The following is a 13,186-nucleotide window of genomic DNA, read 5'->3' on the forward strand; positions in this document are numbered from 1 at the left end:
TGCCACTAGACACTAAGCAAGGTACTGTCCATTAGAAAGGAAAGCCAGCACCTAAGACTACTTCACAACTGTCAAAGATAAAATGCTACCATAACGCTGGGAATTTGTCAAAGCAAAAAGGAAGTTTAATTCAAAATAAAACATATTCTATCTGAGCTAATGGAAAAGATTTAGAAACAGACTGGTGGTAGTTACACCAGTGTCAATGTCATTAATGTCATTGAAATGTACACTCAAACATCATAAAATGGAATGTCATGTTATATATCTTTTATTGCAATAAAAAAAATCTTAAAGTAAAATGGGTAGGCAAAATACTCTCTCAACTATCTTCAGCTTGTGGGAAATACATTATCATTAAAATATCATGCTTAGCTTCAGAAAAACAATGAGCTACAAACCCTGAACCCCACCCCACCTCAACTTTCCACTGCTAGGAGCCACTTTCCTTTCTATGCAAGATAATTAATTTGTATGATGAATGCCTGACCCAAGGATAATTAACATAGACTTGTAATTAGACACCAGGATCTCACCCAAATTTGAGGGTCCTCCATTGCAGAAAGATCCTTGTCTTTTAAGGTTTTATTCAATACTGTATCTTTGCAAAAGAGGAGAAGGACCCATAGGCAAAGCAAATAAGAGGGAAGGTAAGAAATCCTGAAATTCTTTTGAGATGTAGTTCATGGGTAAAAATTAAATCCACTCATGACTTACACACTTTTTCTAGTAAGCAGTACATACAAGCACATTTGCACTTACAAAAACTGCGTAAATTTAATCCAGATAAGAACTGGTAAATTAATTATTTTAAATCCTATTTTTAAACAAAAGGAAAAGAATGTAAAGGCTTTCAAATTAATTTTGTCAGTGACTTTTAATGAGAGTGATAAGGATTATTTACTGCATATAAAACCATTAGAAATACCACCTTTTCTTAAGATATTCTGTCTTGTCTTCTGTGTTTCTCATCAAAAGGTGAATTTATATTACTGAATTTATACTACTGAATTTATATATACTACTGAATTTATATCAGCAACTTTTACACTCACGATAGTTTTAAATTAATTGGAAACTCATTTATAAAGCATATTTTATTGAAATCCACACCCATATATATGTATTTTTCTGATATGCACAACTAAGAATATTGATACATAGAGAAAATAAAAGTGTATGTCTTACATATGCAAGCATTAAAATATTTAAAAGACAGCTTCACACTATAGCTAAAGCATACCTATTACCTATCTTATTACCTCTTTATTAGTGTTTATTGTGAAATTTAATTCACAAATAACGTAGACTATAAACATGCATCCAAATTTCCAACTGATAGCGAGCAAAAAACTTTATAAATAATGCTAAAACATAAAAAAGAAGAAATAGGGAGCCTTGAGGCTATTTTTAATCACTTATTTTTATTTATTTTGTAGAGACTTTTTCAAGTATATTCATACGCATACACAAGCAGACACACACACACACACACACACACACACACACCACATATGTGGGAGAGAAACAGCAGTATACTTATGAAAAATGTTGATAGGACCAGCCTGTGACTGTTTAGAGACTGTACTGCTTTAAAAATGGCCAGTACCCACTGTCTTTCTATTACTTCTACAACTGAAGAAGCACTGCATACTGACGTTCAATTTAATGAAAATGAAACTTCTTATCTCTCCTTGGGGGTTCTCAGGCCCTCAAAAACAAGTTTTTAGTTCTCTTTGCACAAAGGGAATTTATCACTACAAATTTACAAAAGCTTCAAGCAAAATATAAGTGCATCTTTGAGACTGGCATCTGCCATACTAAGGATATAAAATCAAATCTTGTGGCATTTTTAATAGTTTACAGAAATCCAACTGTTTGGCCAACATCCAAGAATTAAAATGTGTACATGTATATGTATGTGCACATCAAATGATATATGTACACAGATACTTTCTGCATGTCATATAAGAGAGTATACCACAATTTAAAACTAGGCTACCCAGAAACCTACCTTTAAAACCCACAGTTAATACTTCAATTTTTAAGCAACTCTTACAAAAAGAGGGGCAAAAAAGGAAAAATAAAATAGTGGGAAAAGTAGTAGAGAAAATGTTGAGAAAGAACAGAAGGTTTTGGGTCTTGCTTCCAACTCTAGTATCTAGCTAAGAGACCCTATGTTCATTCAGCATGATCAGATTCCATATCTACAAAATGACGGGACAGAATATCACAATCTTTAAGAAGAAGTTTTACATTTCTTTGCCTTTACATTTAATTGAAGGGAAAAAAAGAAGATTGCTTTAATGAGAAAGTGAAGATACAAGGAAATTTCTCACATGCTACACTAGATGTTTATCTATATATAAGAGACAGGTGTCAAACAAACAAACAGAAAAAAAAAACCACAAAAGCAGAGAGAAACTTTAACTCACCAGATTCCATCTGTTACATTTGAATTCATGCATAATTGATTATCCATGACTGGTAAGTTCTTTTCTCACTAGCCGACCACAGTTTTCTAAACATTATGTATTAAATCACTACTAAAATAGACTATATTTCAGAAACAGCAAGGCAGAGCTGAGAATATTTTAAATGAAAAATTACATGCTGGTTAATAATAATATAGCTGACCTATGTTTAAGGGAGAGAAATTTTAATCATGTGCATATTAAATATTAATAACTTATTCTGTTATTGTTATAATAAGGTTAAGTAGGCTTCTCCATGCTCAAGGAAAGAGAGGGAGATGGGTAGAGTCACAATGGTGCAGAAAGAGAGAAAAGAGAGAGACAGACATAAGGAAAATGTGTCAACAATAAACAAGAGGAAATGAGAAAGAAGGAAAATATGAAGGTGGGAACTAATCTCTATGTGTCATTATGACTGCCAGAGCACTGGCAAAGAAGCAGCATCCTTTTATTTCAATTTTAATCATTTCTGAATTTTAATACCCGGCTCCTTTTGTAATTCTCCTGGCATTCCCCATATGCCTCCATCCCAGCCAAAACACCAGTGTAAATTAAATGGCAGGCGACCATACCACTGATGCAGCCTCCCCAAAGAACCTACCAGGTGACCAACAGCAAAAAAGGTACGTCTACCTTACATCCCTGAGGACCTCTAGCCAATTAACTGACTGAATGTCTGCTACTTTCTGTAATTTTGAAAAGGACAGTAGTTAGGTAAGCCTCAGATAGAGAACCATTAAAAATAAACAAATAAAGCAAGCCAGTGGTAATACAATAATCAGTGACCATCAGGGCCTGGAAAAATGAGTTTGCTCTCACTGGCACTAAGGAGCATCACATGATTATTTAATTACAGCTCTAATTTTTGTCTCGTGGATGGCAACATATCAACAATTAATAGGGCAAATAGAGGAGACTGTTTTTAAAGAGACAGAATGTGCATGATCATGGACTATGTCACACAGCATTGCACCAGCTACAGAATACTTTCCTTTGTGTGACGTAATAGGAATGCTATGCAAATAGTCCCACATGTTTTAAAAAGGAAATAAATGTTAAAAGGAAGTGTCTTTGGTAGAGACCACTTTCAGAGAATAGCCAGAACTTCTCAGAATGTTTTAGATGCAGCTAACATGGTCCTATTGCAAGACTAGTATTGGTTTTTAGGAATACAGAAAACTTCATTAATATAAACATCCTGAATCTTATGAGATTTTCTAAACAATAGACAAAGCTACAGTAAAATGGAAAAGTTTTTTTTAGGTAATAATCATAGCTGATATTTATTCAATAAAATCCTGAAAAAAATCATTATTATAGGAAAGAACAGGAAGAAGTCAATCCACGATAGTATTTTTGATTCTGGAATATCAGAAAGACCACTAATGGTGACCCAACTTCAAGGAAGTCAGGATGAGCTGGGTTGACTCTGATATAGTTTATCTCCACAACCAGACACCAAAGGACCAGGAATCTGAACAGAGATACTTACTCTGATCCTGAAGGTCAGATGATGAGGACAAAACAACCTGGTGCTACTGTCAAAAAAAAAAAAAAATGACAGTGCACATACTTAAAAACAAAAAGTCTCCAATTATCTAGAAAACTGGGGCATGAGTAGATTAAATTCTCATATAACCCCAGTAAAAACAGGAAAAAAGAGAGAAAAAAGTTGTTTTCCCCAGCAATTTTTTTCTCAGAACAAACCATAGCCAATATTTAATCTATTATTAATCTAGTCCTCTAAAGATGGTTCACTATACACAAGGCACAGACTGCTAATGGTCAAGTTTCTTCTCTTGTATTATAGCACAGATGCATACCTTACACTTAATCCTTTTTTTTGCAGTTTAGTACCTTGTAGGAATAAATTAACAACAGTACCCACAGACCTGACAAGGTGAGATGCTAGTGTGTTTTAAAGTGCTGTATTAGAACTCACAAGCTCTACACATTCAAACGAATCAAGAGAATTCAAATGCTTAACACATTTGCCAGAACTATCTAAGCCTAAAACCCCTGTAGTTTGAGTCTGCCATTGTTTTGTAATGACAGAAGCCGCTGTCAAAACCAACGCTTGAGGTCTGGCTAATGAAATAACCTTAGAAATGCCACCGCAATCAGCTTTTCAAATGTATTTTTAAAATTGGGTTATAAAGAATTGTAAGAAGTATCATTTGACTAAAGAAATAATGACTTAAAGCGATTCAATAATATATGCACATATATATGTATGTATTTAAAAGGACTAAATAACTCAATAAGCTCTGTATGGTTTATGTTGGCCAAAGTCATCAAAAAAATAATATGTGGGAAACAGCATAGAAAAGGCAACAGTTTCTCCTATCACTAACAAAAGCCATCAAGCCAATACTAATTAAAAAGAAAGGGAAAAAAAAGACAATTTTATAACTCAGAAAAGTTTTTAAATTAAGTTACTTTAGTGAAAACCTTTGATGATTCTGGACCAAAAAAATCTGACTCCATACATTCTAAAAGACTTTTTTTTAAGTCTAGCAAGCAGCAGCTTGTATGTAGGAGTACACATCATTCTTTTTCTTTTTAAACATGATTGTTAATATATAGTTAACATGTCTCAGAAAAGGCTGTAATTAACTGTCTACTGCTCTAATAACACTAATAAGCATACAGTATTATTAAAATACAATGACTCCATACAAACTAAGGCTGTCATTTTTTAAACTTTTAAGATAATGTGCTAAATTGTGTTTTAGTCCTCTTAAGCCACCCCAAAATGAGCCCACCTCTAAGAAAATGTTTAAAGCATGGTTATTAAAATATGGGAGTTTCCTCCCACAGTCTGGAAACTGTCTACCATTAAACCGGGCATGTATCATTTCAGTTTGAAAAGTACAATGGGAAACAGATCATTTTTAATCAATTCTATAAATTCTTTTAAGGTTTAAAATCATAAGCATTTTGAGTTAGTACTTTATTCATTGATAAAAATATCTCCTGGAGGGAAAGAAGGCTTGCTATATACCAAGAACCACATAACTCTGTGGTTAATCTCCAATAATTTCCAGTATCTGGCTCACTGGAACAGAAAAGCTCAATAGCATTCAACATCAAAGAGCTAATTATGAGTATGCTATATTTAAGGCTTCCTCCATTTCAAAAGATATCTGCATACAATAAGATCAGTTGTACTTATAATTATTATAATGATAAAATATTTATAACATAAAATCTTTTACCTTAAAAGTCCTTAATATTACAAACATTAAAGGGCCAGATTATCCTTTACACGCTCTTAATGGCATATCAGAAACCATTGTGTAAGACCATAGTGGAATCTCTAGCAATCAACTCTACTACAATAACTGGCTTCCAGGAAAATGTCTAAAAGAATCCCCCATCACACAGACTACCTTTTCTCTAAACATCTCAAGGAAATAAAGACTAAGAATTTCCCCTAGGAGAGAGACTTTTCACCATGTCTCACACCCTAAAAGCAATGACCACTGACATTTTTCCTGGTGTCTAGTCTCAAATCATCTAGAGCTAAGAAAAAGCAACATCCTAACACAGCACTGATTGACTGCTTCTCACTGTGGCTGTAGTTCCATATGGAACTGACTACAGGAACTTTCTGACACTTACCCTCTAAATAGGAGAGAGAAGCTGTTCTCCCAATCTAGCCCTAGAGGAGAGGTCCAAAAAAAGGGTCTTTGCTGAGGTGTCAATGATGAAGTTCTCACTAGCAAGGCACTGCTAGCGAGGCAGGAGCATCCCCAACTGAGGTGGTTACCAGTTGCCTGTGAAGCAGCTGGACCATTTCTGCAGTTCTGAGGGTGCGTCACAAATCAGGTCATAGCTCTGGGTAGAGTCCACCCACTTTACTGGGTACAACGCCCTCTACTTCCTGCACACCTTGGGGCGGGGGGGTGGGGGGAGGAGCAGAGAAGGGGGCCAAAGACATTCTAGTAAAGGCACAGCCAGAGGCAGCCTGACCTCTGCTCTTCTGTAAGAATTGAGCCTTATTTAGGGAACCTGCAACCCCTTGGTTCTCAACAATGCATGCAACAGTAAGCAGGCTCTAAAATGAGGAATGAGCATAATGAAATATTGCACCTTTAAGAGTCTTATTCAGCAAGATCTTTCCCCCAATGGAAACTGAACCAACTCTTTTTTTTTTAAATTATTTCAAGATACTTCCCTACCAAATGTCAAATATCTGGACCGAATAAATTTCAGCAGAAATTAGGGATATAAATCCTAGGGCCAGTTAACTAATTTTCATCTCTACTAACTAAACAAGATCACTGTATTTAACTGAATTAACTGGCATCCTTGAAAGTCCATTGAAAGAGGTGATTAGAATTTCTATTACGAACCTTCAGACACAACTATGGAAGTAATGCAGACTAACTTGTAAGAATAAAAATAGGCCAATATGCTAGAGAAATGCTACACTACTAAATCTCACCCTGAATATATATATATACACACAATCTGTATCTATTTACTCTGAAATGAAATATCTGATCTTAAAAAAGAATTTTAAAAAATAAACAGCAAAAGGTACCATTGGCACAAAATCAAAAGTACAAAATAATGTGTGTTGATGTGTTGATCACACTCTATAAAGACATCAAGTTTAAATAGACTTACCATTGAGAATAGCAGTTCACAGCAATACATGCATTACTATAGTAGACACTTTTTTCTTGGTATAGTGAGGGAGAAGACCCTGGTGTAACGGATTTGATTTATATGCTTGCTGTATTAAGACCATATTCTGTTCAGACGCCAGCGGGATATGTGATTAAAGATTGACAACAGTGTATAGACAATGAGTGTGAACACATCTTGGATCATTTAAGCAAAAACAAGCATTTTCTCATTAATCATGAGTTTTGGAACTCAACTTTAAAGGGGTTTTAATGTTTCAAGGGGGATCTGAAAGAGAAAAGAATTTAACCAGCTAGCACAATGAGTATTATTTTTTAAGTAGCAATCTCCCTTGTTTTAAGGACAGCACATTAGTAAGAAGACAAATAAAGGAAGAATATTTTCAGAACCAAGCTAAGAGAGTCAATCAATCAATCAATCAATCAATCAACCAACCAACCAGCCCCACTTTGTAGTCTTACTTGCCGAGCTCCATGAAAAACTGAAGCATTCCATCCAAGATTTGGAAAGGAAGACACTTTATCACAGTTATTATCTAAGGAATCAAACAGTTTAATCTATTTGGAACTTTGTAGAAAGCTAATTTAGCAAACATATACTTGAATGTGCTTGAACACATTTGTCCTCAGGTTGCTTTCAGATGTCTGTTTTAAGTGGCATGCAGATTCTTTTTTTTTGGGGGGGGGGGTTGATGTTATAGTTGAGGTATGCCAAATGAAGTACATAACATTTCTCCCAACTGGTCTCATATGACAGAGATGAGAAAATGAAATGACTCTTCTTTAAAATTTGCCACTGGGAAATGCTAAGAAAAATTCCTCTTGACCCCCTAACTCCCAACCAGGAAGAACCTGAAGCCCTGGATTGTAGCATAGGTAGATATTAAAATGGAGACAGAGCCGTTATTTAATGGTGACAGGAATATAAATACATGCACTAACCTATAAACTGGTATTTACTTCAGGAAGGTAAGTAATATTTTTCCTCTGATTGCTGAGCTGTCAGTTTAATGCAGCGTAAATAAACAGTAGGTGCCTGCTAGCTCAAAGTAGGAAGTGTTCATTCCACACGAGGAACAGATTACTTTAGCCTGATGCTCAACATGCTGAAATATAACTTTCATTTTACCAGAAAACATACCCTACCGTGGATGACATTTTTTCGTGCCTGATCTATTAATTAACTTAACTCGGTTCTGTGAAACTGTAAACGAATTTGTAAAAATCATCACAGAGTTTTGGAGTTTGAGAAACAAATCAATTTGAAAAGCAAGAGTCATGACTATTTTGTAATCTGATCATAAATGCTGAAATTGAATACTTCATATACTAAGCATCAACTATTTTAAACAAAAAATAGACAAAGAACATGTTTAAATAACTGAATGCAACCACCTGACCTATGTAGTTTACTCAAAATCCCCCTCTTTTTGCTAGTTAAAAGCAACTGGCATCTTCAGTATTTTGCAACCTTGTGCTAGCTTTTTCTTCTTTTTTTCTATATCTTAGGTTTGTTTTTCTTTCAGAAACAGCCACTGGTAAACAATTCATAGAAACCAAGCCACATTCCCTAATTCCAATAGAAAGAACCCTGATGTTCCTAAGACAAGTGGCAAGTTTGAAAGTCAGATGAGGATCTCTTTCCTCACAATCTTCATGTAAAGCATGGTTTTCTTCCTGTTTTATATATGTCACAAAGCTATGACAATCTATAGCAACTAATTTTCCCTTCTAGATGACCATCAAGCAAAATATTTGGTGGCATGACTTAAATTGGGAACTCACTCATCTGCAATGTCTAAAAGGCAATTTGGAGAGGTTTCTGTATAAAACAAGAAACTAACTTCTGATAATTGATCAATAGACTAAAAAGGAAAAAGAAGTTCTCAACAGAACATTTTTTCCATTAAACTACAATATGTCTAGACATAACCTGAAGATTTAGGCATATGCATTTAGTACTTCATTAAATCCAGTACTTCTATAATATTAGTTGCAATCATCCAAGACAACATGAATAGAAGAAATGCTGTATTTGTATAAAGGGCATATCTGTGTATGGCCCTTCTGGAAATTTATAAGCAGATGACAGCCAGTAGAGTGTTTTATAGAGTCCCTGCTGTATGTCTATGTTGTGTTTAGCTTAATAGTGTTTGTAACCAAAAGATTTTTACAATCATTAGGAACAGGTGCCTGTCATCTGACCTTTTAGGCCTAATTTACAATCCACAACCTGTCACCTGAAAAAAATAAATAACTGAGATTCTCTTCTAGATAGTTCAATCCTTGCTAATTTAATGTAGTTCTCCTTAACTGTCACTCAGCAAAACCTATCCTAGTCGCAGGTTGATATAAGCTATCAACAGTTATTTTTTATAGAAATAAACCAATATTCATTTTGTTGTTCTCATTTAAGATGCTGGAAGACAAAAGAACCACTTTTGTAGATTATCAACCAAAGAATGTATTAATTTATTACAACAGCTGAACAAAAGACATTCTTTTTGAATACTTTTCCATACAAAGAACTATTATTTATTACATATTTCAGCTTGTGGGAAAGTGAGGAATGCATTGATTCTGAAAATAACTATTCAAACTTTGGGAATTTCTTTAGGTTTGCTTTATCTTTTTTTTCTTCAGCCCCCCCCCCCATACACACACACATTTTAAGAAGCTGGTACTTTAGAAGGGAAATCCCTGATCTTTTTTTTTCATCATTTGTATTCATTATTCAGAAAGGAATGCAAAATTGAGCAGTGATTTTATTTCTCTTGCATAATCTTGTTAGATGTAGCCATATTCAAATTTAACAATGCTTTGTATTTTATAGTTACTGTTTACATATTATGTATTACATCTGACTGAACAACTCCACATTTAAAACATTTTTTCCATTAGAAGAAATATGAAGTAATAAGTGTCAAGTAGAGATGGAGAATCAACATATTTGGTGTATTTACAAAATGCGTAGTCATTTAAAATGTGCACAAAACAGGGCGCCTGCTCTGCATTTTACTGCTATGTTTTCCCATATATGTGTATAGTCTAAAGTGTATTTAATAATGTGCTTAACCAAGTTAATTAAAGTATTTATGTCTGAGGATTGTGTTAAACACTTGGAGAGGTAGTGAAAGATACAGCCGGTTACTTCTGCTAACTAAAGTTGGAATTATGCACTTATTATAACCTTTTCTAACAATGTGAGAAAAACAGAGTAAATATATTAAATTTGTTTCACAACAGATGCTTAGGTTGTTAATATTTAAGATGCCTATTCATGCTATTCCTGTCTGCACATTTGTCAAAAATGTAAGCTTGAATGCTAATGTTTGCCAGCAGACTGGAGCAGCCAGTGTATGAATGTACTACTGTTCTGCTAAAATAATATGCAATGGAAATAAAGGAACCCTGCTAAACCACAGCACTGGCGCCGCAAAAGAGATTCAGAATGGTTTTCAGAGCAAACAACCTCAACCTTGCCTTTCTTCAGACTGAAAAAGTGGGAGCTTTTGTTTATCGCCTCTACATTGCCCTGTAGACTAAATCTCACAATTCCTAGAAAAATCCACTTTGGATAAGGTGTACATCTCTATTAAAGTTTCCACGGGCGAGTTACTCTCTCGATAGCACAAACACTACATTTCAGGGACTGTTTTAAGACAAAACCTGACACGAAGCTCAGAAATGTATTCTCTGCGTTCAAAGTCCTCTTCCTCTGTCCCCTTTGAGAAAGCCAGGTCCTCAGGCAGGCTCCCTAAGATGTGAACCTGGAACCCCATTCAACCGAGGGCAGAAAGGTTCTCTCTAGGGCACTTGGGCTGGGCGTCTCTCTCCCTGTCCCTCCTTTTATAATCATGTAGGGTGCAAATCTTAAAACACTTGCCTGGAAATCCCGAATGCAGCTGAGAAAGTTGTCCCAAGAAGGGCGAGGAGGTCAAAGTTGTCGAGCCAGGGCACTTTGGAGATGACCCTATGGTTGACACTCAGAAATGAAAATTGGCCCTAGTTGAGGACAGAGCCCAAACCTCCAACCAGAGCTCGCTCTACACCGCTCGCTCTCCCTTCTGGATCTTCTGGAGTCATCCCGGGAGGATCTAGCTCCCACCTTTGCCTCGGTATGCACGCGTCACTCACTCCCTGGTCCTGCCACCAGCCCACTTAGTTCCCCTCTGCGTATTTTCTCCAAACCCACACGGGCGCCTTCGACGGTGGAGAAGCACCCAGCATAGGGCGTTGCGCTCCGGGCTGCACGGCCGGAGGAGACGCGGTGTAGCCCCCGAAGCTGCACCTGTGCGGCGGAGCCCCTTCTCCGGGAGCAGCCCTTCCTCCTGCCTACAGCCCGGCTCTTTGGAGAGAGCCCGCGCTCAAGCTATCAGCCCTTCGGTGGTCCGCATCGCTGTAGCCGGCGAGGGCTGGAAATGCCCAGTGCTTCAGTTTGCGAACTCCGAGCTCCAACTTGGGCGCCCGAGTGGCTCTCAGGATGCTGAAGTTGCCACAAACTTCTCGGGCCCCTCTCCTTGGCCGCTCGCGGGCGGGCGCGCCGGACGGAGCAGAGCCGGCGGGGAATAGGCTGGCCAAGGATGCTGAGCGGTTCGCAGTCTGGAGGGGCACACACACACACACACACACACACACACACACACACACACACACACACACACAGAGTCCCCTCACTGCCTGCCCAGCTCCAGGGTGCACGGAGCAGCTCCCCCTCTATCCCCCCCCCCCCAGGCCGCCCCCATTGGAGCCTTATCACCCGATCTTTCTCGTCTAAAAGTGGCCACAGCGCTGACCTGAAGGAGTTTGTGCGGGCAGGCTCTGCCGGGCAGGTGTGTAGTGTCCACACCCAGAGGGAGCACACATGGTTCTCTTCCAGTTCCCCCCCACCGTCCCCGCCGCCGTCCCTCTCGCCATCAGCCGACCCCTGGAGAGAGAAGGGGCTTGCGAGACCCCCGCCGCCAAACGCCCGCACCGGGGCGCAGAGCCGCCCCCAAGCCCGGGCACACCAGGCGGGGGGGCTACCGAGAAGTTTGGATCGGTTCCGGAAAAAAGCGAGCGGGACCCGAGCTAACAGCGCGTGGGGAGCGGGGGAGAGGGGGAGGCGAAGGAGCAGGACTCACTCAGGCATGGGCGCTGGGGGCAGCGGAGTCCGTCGAGTGCGGGCCGGAGAGCGGGCGCGGCTCCGGGGCGGACGGGTGCGTCGGCGTCGGACTCCCGAGGCGGCGGCTCGCTGCCTCTCCTGCCGCCGCCGCCGAGCTGCGGCTGCCACGGAAGTTAATTGCAACTTGACTTCAAGTTGTCTTTTTTCCCCATCCGAAGTGGGCGTTTAAAGGGGAGAGCGAGGCGCGGAGCGAGCGAGCGAGCGCGCCGGGCCGAGGGAAGGGGGGGGGGGGGGGAGGAGATGTTAACGGGGAAGGGGGAGGGGGAGGGGCGGGAGGGGGAGGGGGCCGGCGGGATCCGCCGCTCTGGGCTGGGCGGCCGCCGCGCCTGCAGTCTGGAGCGGCTCCGTAGCCGCCGGGGCGCCCCCCGCGGAAGCCCGCAGCGGCCCGGAGCGCGCATCCAGCCGCGGCGCCTCGGGCCGGGCGCGCGGGCAGCCGGCGGGGTCAGCGCCGTGGACCTCGCGTCGCCGCCGCCGCTTCGGAGCCGGTGCGCAGCGCAGAGGGGCGCGGGCTGGCCGGCGGGGTGGCCGGGGCCCGGCCCGCCTCCCCAGCGCCCGCCCCGGCTTCTCCCCCTGGCGGTCGAAGCCTCTGCGGCCGCCGGCGATCACAGGCGCGCTGGAGCCGGAGCCGAGCCGAGCTCCAGCCGCGCCACCGCCGCCGCCCCCGCTGTCGCTCGCAGCTCCGGGGCTCCGGGGCTCCCGGGCTCAAGGTTGGGGGCGGCGGCCCGGAGGACGGGGGTGGGGGGGGGCGGGCGAGGGGGCGCGCGCTGGGGTTGGCGCCGAAGATCGGACTCTCGGCGGCGAGGGTAAGTATGGGCGCTGGCGAGTGCGCCTTTGGGGATACGCTGCGCGGTTCTCGACGCCCGCCACCCTTAGTCCCTCACCTCTTAGGCCAC

General features: G+C 40.6%; 1 protein-coding gene across 3 annotated transcripts in view; it reads right to left on the minus strand.

The window, feature by feature from the left end:
• Satb1 (SATB homeobox 1) overlaps positions 1 to 12,434 on the minus strand; it is a 102,428-nt gene extending 89,994 nt beyond the window's left edge. The window contains exon 1 of one of the 3 annotated variants that reach the window (XM_048355938.1): positions 12,253 to 12,434. The gene's annotated coding sequence lies outside the window, so the exon portion shown is untranslated. Of the gene's footprint in view, positions 1 to 3,966; positions 3,986 to 6,098; positions 9,015 to 12,252 lie in introns of those variants that run through there. The other 2 variants (XM_048355940.1, XM_048355939.1) reach the window with 2 other exon arrangements.
• Positions 12,435 to 13,186: the final 752 nt, after the last annotated feature.

This window comes from Perognathus longimembris, chromosome 10 (genome assembly GCF_023159225.1).
Source record: "Perognathus longimembris pacificus isolate PPM17 chromosome 10, ASM2315922v1, whole genome shotgun sequence".
Lineage (NCBI taxonomy): Eukaryota > Metazoa > Chordata > Mammalia > Rodentia > Heteromyidae > Perognathus > Perognathus longimembris.